The sequence below is a fragment of the Pristiophorus japonicus genome, chromosome 15 (assembly GCF_044704955.1).
Source record: "Pristiophorus japonicus isolate sPriJap1 chromosome 15, sPriJap1.hap1, whole genome shotgun sequence".
Lineage (NCBI taxonomy): Eukaryota > Metazoa > Chordata > Chondrichthyes > Pristiophoridae > Pristiophorus > Pristiophorus japonicus.
Window position 1 is genome coordinate 9,752,091 of NC_091991.1, and position 8,372 is coordinate 9,760,462.

An 8,372-nucleotide genomic window follows, 5' to 3' on the forward strand; every position below is an offset into this window, starting at 1 on the left:
TGAGTACAGCGCAAGACTTCATCTTACGTGAAATTACCGGAAATTTACAGCACAGAAACAGGCCATTCGGCCCATCGAGTCCGTGCCAGTGTTTATGCTCCACTCGAGCCTCCTCCCACCCCTCTTCATCTCACCCCATCACCATATCCTTCTATTCCTTTCTCCCTCATGTATTTATCCAGCTTCCTCCTTAAATGCATCGATGCTATTTGTCTCAACCACTCCCTGAGGCAGCGAGTTCCACATTCTCACCGCTCTCTGGGTAAAGAAGTTTCTTCTGAATTCCCCATTGGATTTGTTAGTAACTGCCTTATTGTTATGTATTAATGCTTGGGGGTCACCAGACACATGAGGGCGCCATGGTCGGAGGTCACCAGACTGTACGCATGTGGCATGTGTGCTTGGTCACCTGTATATAAGCTGGGTGTCTTTGTCACGCTGGCACGCTTGGGCTGGAATAAAAATGGATCAGGTTACACCTGAGTGAGTTTACAGTAACCAGGCTCTTGAGTCATTGCACTTATATTAATGGCCCCTAGTTCTGGACTCCCCCAGTGGAAACATCTTCACTATGTCCACACTATCAAAACCTTTCATAATTTTAAACTCCTCTATCGGGTCACTCTAGAACAAAGAACCCTGGCTCTTTCCTGATAGTTATAACCTCTCAGTTCTGGGATCATTCTTGTTACAGTCTAGACACAGCAATATCCGGCAACTGCTGCTGTTGTGGTGGAAATGGGAGGCGGGGGTGGGGCGAGGGGTGTCCTTTCCACATGGAGCCCCTGACTTTCTATTGTAATAAACAGAAAATATCAGCCTCCACACCTGTCATCTCCCAAGGCCGCTGGGAGGGACAGATCATTGTGGGTGGAAAAACTCACAAAACCCTAATTTCAGGTAAATATAATTTTTTTTAAAAAATTCATACTCAGGATGTGGGCGTCGCTGGCAAGGCCGGCATTTATTGCCCATCCCTAATTGCCCCTTGAGAAAGTGGTGGTGAGCTGCCTTCTGGAAACGCTGCAGTCCGTGTTGTGAAGGTGCTCCCACAGTGCTGTCATGGGTTCTTATTCGGTGTAGCGGTTTTGATACAACTGACTCTCTCGCTAAGCCACTTCAGAGGGAAGGTGACATTTGACTTGCTTTGTAACTACCACACGAAAGAAAGAAGACAAGGAAGAGGGAAGTAAACAGGCGGTTGCCCTGAGCTCTAGAATTCCCTCCGTAAACCTCTCCACTTCTCCCTCTCCTTCTTTAAGACACTCCTTAAAACCTACATCTTTGACTGAGATGTTGGTCATCCCTCATAATATCTCCTTTGTCTCTGCTTTCATTTTTGTCCGAAAACTTTTCTGCAAAGCACTTTAAGATGTTTCTATGTTAGGACATAGGAATTCGGAGCAGGAGTAGGCCATTGGCCCCTCGAACCTGCCCCGCCATTGAATACGATCATGGCAGAACTGATCCTGGGCTCAGCTCCACTTCCCTGCCCACTCCCCATAACCTTTATTCCCTTATTGCTCAAAAATCTGTCGATCTCCGCCTTAAATATATTCAATGACCCAACTTCCACAGCTCTCTGGGGCAGAGAATTCCACAGATTTACAACCCTCTGAGAAGAAATTCCTCAACCCTCTCATCTCTGGAATCAACCTAGCGAACCTTCTCTGAACAACTTCCAATGGAAGTATATCCCTCCTTAAATACGGAGTCCAAAACTGTTCGCAGTACTCCAGGTATGGTCTCACCAATACCCTGTACAGTTATAGCAGGACTTCTCTGCTTTTATACTCTATCCCCTTTGCAATAAAGGCCAACATCCCATTTGCCTTCCTGATTACTTGCTGTACCTGCATAGTAACTTTTTGTGTTTCATGCACTAGGACCTCAGGTCCCTCTGTACTGCAGCATTTTGTAGTTTCTTTCCATTTAAATAATAATTTGCTTTTTTATTTTTCCTGCCAAAGTGGATAGCCTCACACTTTCCCACATTATATTCCATCTGCCAAATTTTTGCTCACTCACTGAACCTGTCTATATCCCTTTGCAGACTTTTTGTGTTCTCCTCACAATTTGCAGCAAATTTGGCTATATTACACTCGGACCCTTGATCCAAATCATTAATATAGATTGTAAATAGTTGAGGCCCCAGCACCGATCCCTGTGCATCCCACTAGTTACTGCTTGCCCACCAGAAAATGACCCATTTATCCCGATTCTCTGCTTTCTGTTAGTTAGCCAATCCTCTATCCATGCTAATATATTACCCCCAACCCCGTGAGCTCTTATCTTGTGCAGTGGCACCTTATCGAATGCCTTCTGGAAATCCAAATACACCACATCCACTGATTCCCCCTTATCCACCCTGTTCATTACATCCTCAAAGAACTCCAGCAAATTTGTCAAACATGATTTCCCTTTCATAAAACCATACTGGCTCTGCTTGACAGTATTATGCTTTTCCAAAAGTTCCACTACTGCTACCATAATAATGGACACCATCATTTTCCCAACGACAGATGTTAGGCTAACTGGTCTATAGTTTCCTGCTTTCTGTCTTCCTCCTTTTTTAAATAGGGGCGTTACATTTGCGGTTTTCCAATCCACTGGCACCACCCCATAATCCAGGGAATTTTGGTAGATTACATAAGAACATAAGAACATAAGAAATAGGAACAGGAGTAGGCCATTTGGCCCCTCGAGCCTGCTCTGTTATTTAATACGATCATGGACTCAGTTCCACTTCCCTGCCCGCTGCTCATAACCTTTTACTCCCTTACTGCTCAAATATTTGTCTATCTCCGCAGAGAATTCCATAGATTTACAATCCTCTGAGAGAAGAAATTTCTCCTCATCACAGTTTTAAATAGGCGGCCCCTTATTCTAAGACTATGTCCCCTAGTGTTAGTTTCCCCTTTGCATGGAAATATATTCTCTGCATCCACCTTATCGAGCCCCCTCATTATCTTATAAGTTTCAATAAGGTCACCTCTCATTCTTCTGAACTCCAATGTGTATACAACCAATGCATCCAGTATCTCTGCAGCAACTTCTTTTAAGACCCTAGGATGCAGGTCATGAGGTCCAGGGGACTTGTCCACCTTTAGTCCCATTATTTTACCGGGTACTTGTTCTTTAGTGATAGTGATTGCTTTAAGTTCCTCCCTCTCTATAGCCCCTTGATTATCCACTATTGGGATGTTTTTGGTATCTTCTACCATGTAGACCAATACAAAATATTTGTTCAAAGTCTCTGCTATTTCCCTGTTCCCCATTATTAATTCCCCAGTCTCATCCCTAGGGGACCAACATTTTCTTTAGCCACTCTTTTCCTTTTTATATACCTGCAGAAACTCTTACTATCCATTTTTAGATTTCTTACTAGTTTACTCTCATAATCTATCTTCCCTCTCTTCATAATCGTTTTAGTCATCCTTTGCTGATTTTAAAATATTTCCCAATCCTCTGGGCTCCCACTAATCTTGGCAACTTTCTATGCCATTGTTTTCGATTTGATATCATCCTTTACTTCCTTAGTTAGCCACGAATGGTTATTCCTGCTCCTAAAGTCTTTCCTTCTCACTGGAATATATTTTTGTTGCGAGTTATGAAATATCTCCTTAAATGTCTGCCAATGCTCATCAACCGTCCCACACTTTAATCTATTTTCCCAGTCCACTTTAGCCAACTCTGCCCTCATACCTTTGTAGTCTCCTTTATTTAAGCTTAGGACCCTGGTTTGAGATCCAACTCTCTCACCCTCCAACTGATTTTGAAATTCAACCATGTTATGGTCACTCTTTCCAAGAGGATCCTTTACCAAGAGATCATTTAGTAATCCTGTCTCATACACAGTACCAGATCTAAGATACCCTGCTCCCTCGTTGGTTCTGCAACGTACTGTTCAATAAAACCATCCTGGATACACTCTATGAACTCTTCCTCAAGGCTACCTTGGCCAATTTGATTTGTCCAATCAATATGAAGATTAAAATCGCCCATGATTATTGCCGTACCTTTCTTACAAGCCTCCATTATTTCTTTATTTGTATTTCGTCCAACAGTTTAGCTACTGTTAGGGGACCTATAGACTACGGCCACCAGTTACTTCTTCCCATTATTTCTTATCTCCTCCCAAATGGATTCTACATCTTGATCCTCTGAGCCAATATCATTTTTCACGAACACACTGATCTCATTCTTTATTAAGAAAGCTACCCCACCTCCTTTTCCTTTCTGTCTATCCTTCCAAATACCCCTGAATATTCAGTTTCCAGCCTTGGTCACCTTGCAATCACATCTCTATAATGGCTATCAGATCATACCCATTGATACCTATTTGTGCCGTCAACTCATCTATCTTATTACGAATGCTGCGTGCATTCAGATAAAGTGCTTTTAATTTTTAATGTTAAAGGTGCTATATAAATGCACCTTAGTGTTGATAGCCTGGCAGTGACAGATACAAATTGCCTAGGCAGTAACTCCTTCTCCCTCCCTGAAACCTTTGCCTACTCCCAGCTCAGCGACCATATGAACACAAAAAATAGGAGCAGGAGTCGGCCATTCAGCCCCTCGAGCCTGCTCCGCCTTTCAATAAGATCATGGCTGATCTTCTACCTCAACTCCACTTTCTCACCCTATCCCCACATCCTTTGATGCCCTTCAGAGTCCAAAACTCGATCAATCCCTGTCTTGAATATACTCAATGTCTGGGGCAGAGAATTCCAAAGGTTCACAAGAATGAACAAATTTCCCCTCGCCGCAGTCCTAAATGGCTGACCACTTACCCTGAGACTATGCCCCCTGGTTCTAGACTCCAGCCAGGGGAAACAACCTCTCAGCGTCTACCCTGTCAATCCCCCTCAGAATCTTATACGTAGTGGCAGTGAGATTAGCGATTGGTCCTTTGGGAATTAGGGCGAGATTGGCCAAAATCTACAATGTATTCACTGATACTCTAGTCAGTTAATTGATTTCGTATTCCAAAACAATAACTTTCGTCAATTTCCAGAGACTCAGGACTGTAGAATCTCCATCAGTGGCGTGTCCCTCGGCTTGACGGGAACAAGCAAATTTTTCAGGGTTTCATACACCTCGGTGCCTGCTTCAGTCAGGAAAGTAGCCCGTTTTCTTTCTAATACCACTCGGTTATGGGTTTCATCATCGGGGACTTCAATGATACTATTTGCAGTGAAAAACATTTCTAGTCGCTCCACATACACTCCGAAAGTCTCTTAGTCGCGATGGAACTCAACCAAGCGCCCTATAGGCACGGCCATCTGGACTCAAAGTTCATCCAAATGTGCTTGAAATTTAACTTGGATTTTTAGCAGTACTGCAAAACAAAGAACTTCTCACAGTCTCTCTGTTGTTTGGCAGGAATCATCCACCAACATAAATTTCAGCTAGGGAATCCGATTATCTGATCCTATGTCGCCAATGTGATCTTTTCTTTACAACATCACAAACACATGCATACACAAGATGGATCTTCAGGAACTTGCCATGTGACTTTGTCACATGATCCTTTTATTATTTACATCAGCAGTTGCATTACCACAGTAGACCACTACGTGGAGCTCTATTACACAAATCATGCCTGAGCCTTTACAGGCCCAAAAGAGAGAAAGTGGGAGAGGGAGGGAGAGAGAGGGGGAAGGAAAGAGAGAGGGAGAGAGAGAGAGAGGGGGGGAGAGAGGGAGAGAGGAGGTGAGAGTGAGGAAGAGAGAGAGAGCGAGAGAGGGAGAGAGGGGGAGAGAGAGAGGAAGAGAGGGGGAGAGAGAGAGAGAGAGAGAGAGAGAGAGGAGAGAGAGAGAGAAGGGAGAGAGAGAGAGAGAGAGAGAGAAAGGGAAAGTCTTTCTTTTGTGTCTGAGCTCAGATTAACGTGTCCCAGAGCTGCAAGGATATTATTCAGAGTTAGGATTCGGGTTAGGGTTAGAGTTCAGGTTAGGTTTCGGGTTAGGGTTAAGGATATTATTCAGGGTTAGGGTTCAGGTTGGGGTTAGGGTTCGGTTTAGGGTTAGGGTTAGAATTAAGGTTCAGGTTAGGTTTCGGATTAAGGATATTATTCAGTGTTTGGGTTAAGGATTGGTTTCAGGTTAGGGTCAGGGTTAGGGTTCAGGTTAGGATTCGGGTTGAGGATAGGTTTAGGGTTAGGGTTCGGGTTAAGGTTAAGGATATTATTCAGGGTTAGGGTTGGGCTCATGGTCAGGGTTAGGGTCAGGGTCAGGGTTAGGGTTAGTGTTAGGGTCAGGGTCAGGGTCAGGGTCAGGGATAGGGATAGGGTCAGGGTCAAGGTCAGGGTTAGTGTTAGGGTCAGGGTTAGTGTTAGGGTCAGGGTCAGGTCAGGGTTAGTGTTCGGGTCAGAGTTAGGATTAGTGTTAGGGTCAGGGTCAGGGTCAGGGTCAGGGTTGGTGTTAGGGTCAGGGTCAGGGTTAGTGTTAGGGTTAGTGTTAGGGTCAGGGTTAGTGTCAGGGTCAGGGTCAGGGTCAGGGTTGGTGTTAGGGTCAGGGTCAGGGTTAGGGTTAGTGTTAGGGTTAGTGTTAGGGTCAGGGTTAGTGTCAGGGTCAGGGTCAGGGTTCAGGATTTTATTCAGGCTCAGGGTGCTGCACGAACCTGATCAGAAACACAGAACATGGGCGCTGACCTCCCAACATCTGAAGGTGTGCAGTTCCCTCTCTTTTATCCAGGGCCTCATTCATTCATCCAAAACTAAGCTGAAGACAACCAGTGACCTGCATTGCTAGTGAGGGTCATACTGTGGTTCTGTTCAGAAACACAATGGTGCCTCACAATGGCCAAAGCCCTTCCAGGACGGGTAGGGGCGAGGATATTACAGCAACCTCAGACATTCCAGGCAGGAATTCTGGGAATCCGCTACAATCAGAAATGATGGAGAATTGTATTCTTTGACAGTAAGGACTCGGATTCCCGCTGTGGGCCGATCGGTCGCCCTCCGATATAGTGTCACCTGTCCGGGCCCAATCGGCTCACCTTTCCCCTCTCCCCGAGGGTATTGCGCACTGAGCGTTCCCACACAAACATTCCCTCGGGTGTTTCATTCCTCGCCTCAAGTCACTTAGCTTGCAGCCTTCCTTTACTGCTGTCCAGATCTGACTCTGTCCCTCGTGTCCAGGGTCATTGGCTGCTCGGGTAGGCCCATTGACGGCTCATTTTGGAAACACAATGGTCTTGGTGTCCGCCGTGGCTCGGTGGGTAGCACTCTCTCTCGCCTCTGAGTCAGAAGTCCCACTGGAGAGACTGGAGCACATAATCCAGGCTGACACTCCCAGTGCAGTACTGAGGGAGCGCTGCGCTGTCGGAGGTGCCGTCTTTCAGATGAGATGTTAAACCAAGGCCCCGTCTGCTCTCTCAGGTGCATGTAAAAGATCCCATGGCTCTATTTTGAAGAAGAGCAGGGGGAGTTATCCCTGATGTCCTGGCCCAATATTTATCCCTCAATCTACATAACAAAAACAGATTATCTGGCCATTATCACATCGCTGTTTGTGGAAGCTTGCTGTGCGCAAATTGTCTTCCTTGCTTCCTACTTTACAACAGTGACTGTACTTCAAAACTAGTTAATTGGCTGTAAAGCACTTTGGGACATACTAAGGTTATGAAAAGCCCTGCAGAAATCCAAGTTCTTTTTTTAAGCTCCTGGGAGAGGAGAACAACCTGATGTAATGTATTTGCTTCATGGGTTCTTTGCTTAAGAATTCATATCAACACATTGCTATTAAGAACTAGTTGGTTTATTAGCAAAAGGTTTAACAATCACACTACACATTACCAGTTTATCCACCAGGCTCACAGCCACCTGCTCCATCGTGGATCCCCCGAACCCAACTGGCTGGGGTTTTATTGAGTCTTGTGAACATCACGTGATTGGCTAAGCCACTCACAATGCAATAGCTCTACAACTATTTTAAGTTGAAACCATAAATAAAGTGCCCCCTTATTAAAGGAGGGGGGGCACTAAAACCGACACAGTAAACTTAATTCAAATTCAAATTTGGTTGCCGGGGGTGATAATGCACTCCAGTCCCTCCGGCGCCCACCTCTCGCGGAAGGCAGCGAGCGTACCGGTGGACACCGCGTGCTCCATTTCCAGGGACACCCTGTCTCGGATGTAACCGCGGAAGAGAGGCAGGCAGTCGGGCTGAGTGACCCCCTCGACCGCCCGCTGTCTGGACCGGCTGATGGCCCCCTCGGCCAGGCCCAGGAGCAGTCCTACGAGGAGCCCTGCCGACCTGCCCGCTCCCCTCCGCACAGGGTGCCCAAAGATCAGGAGCGCGGGACTGAAGCGCAACCAGAATTTCAGGAGCAGCCCCTTCAAATATTGAAAGAGGGGCTGCAACCTCACA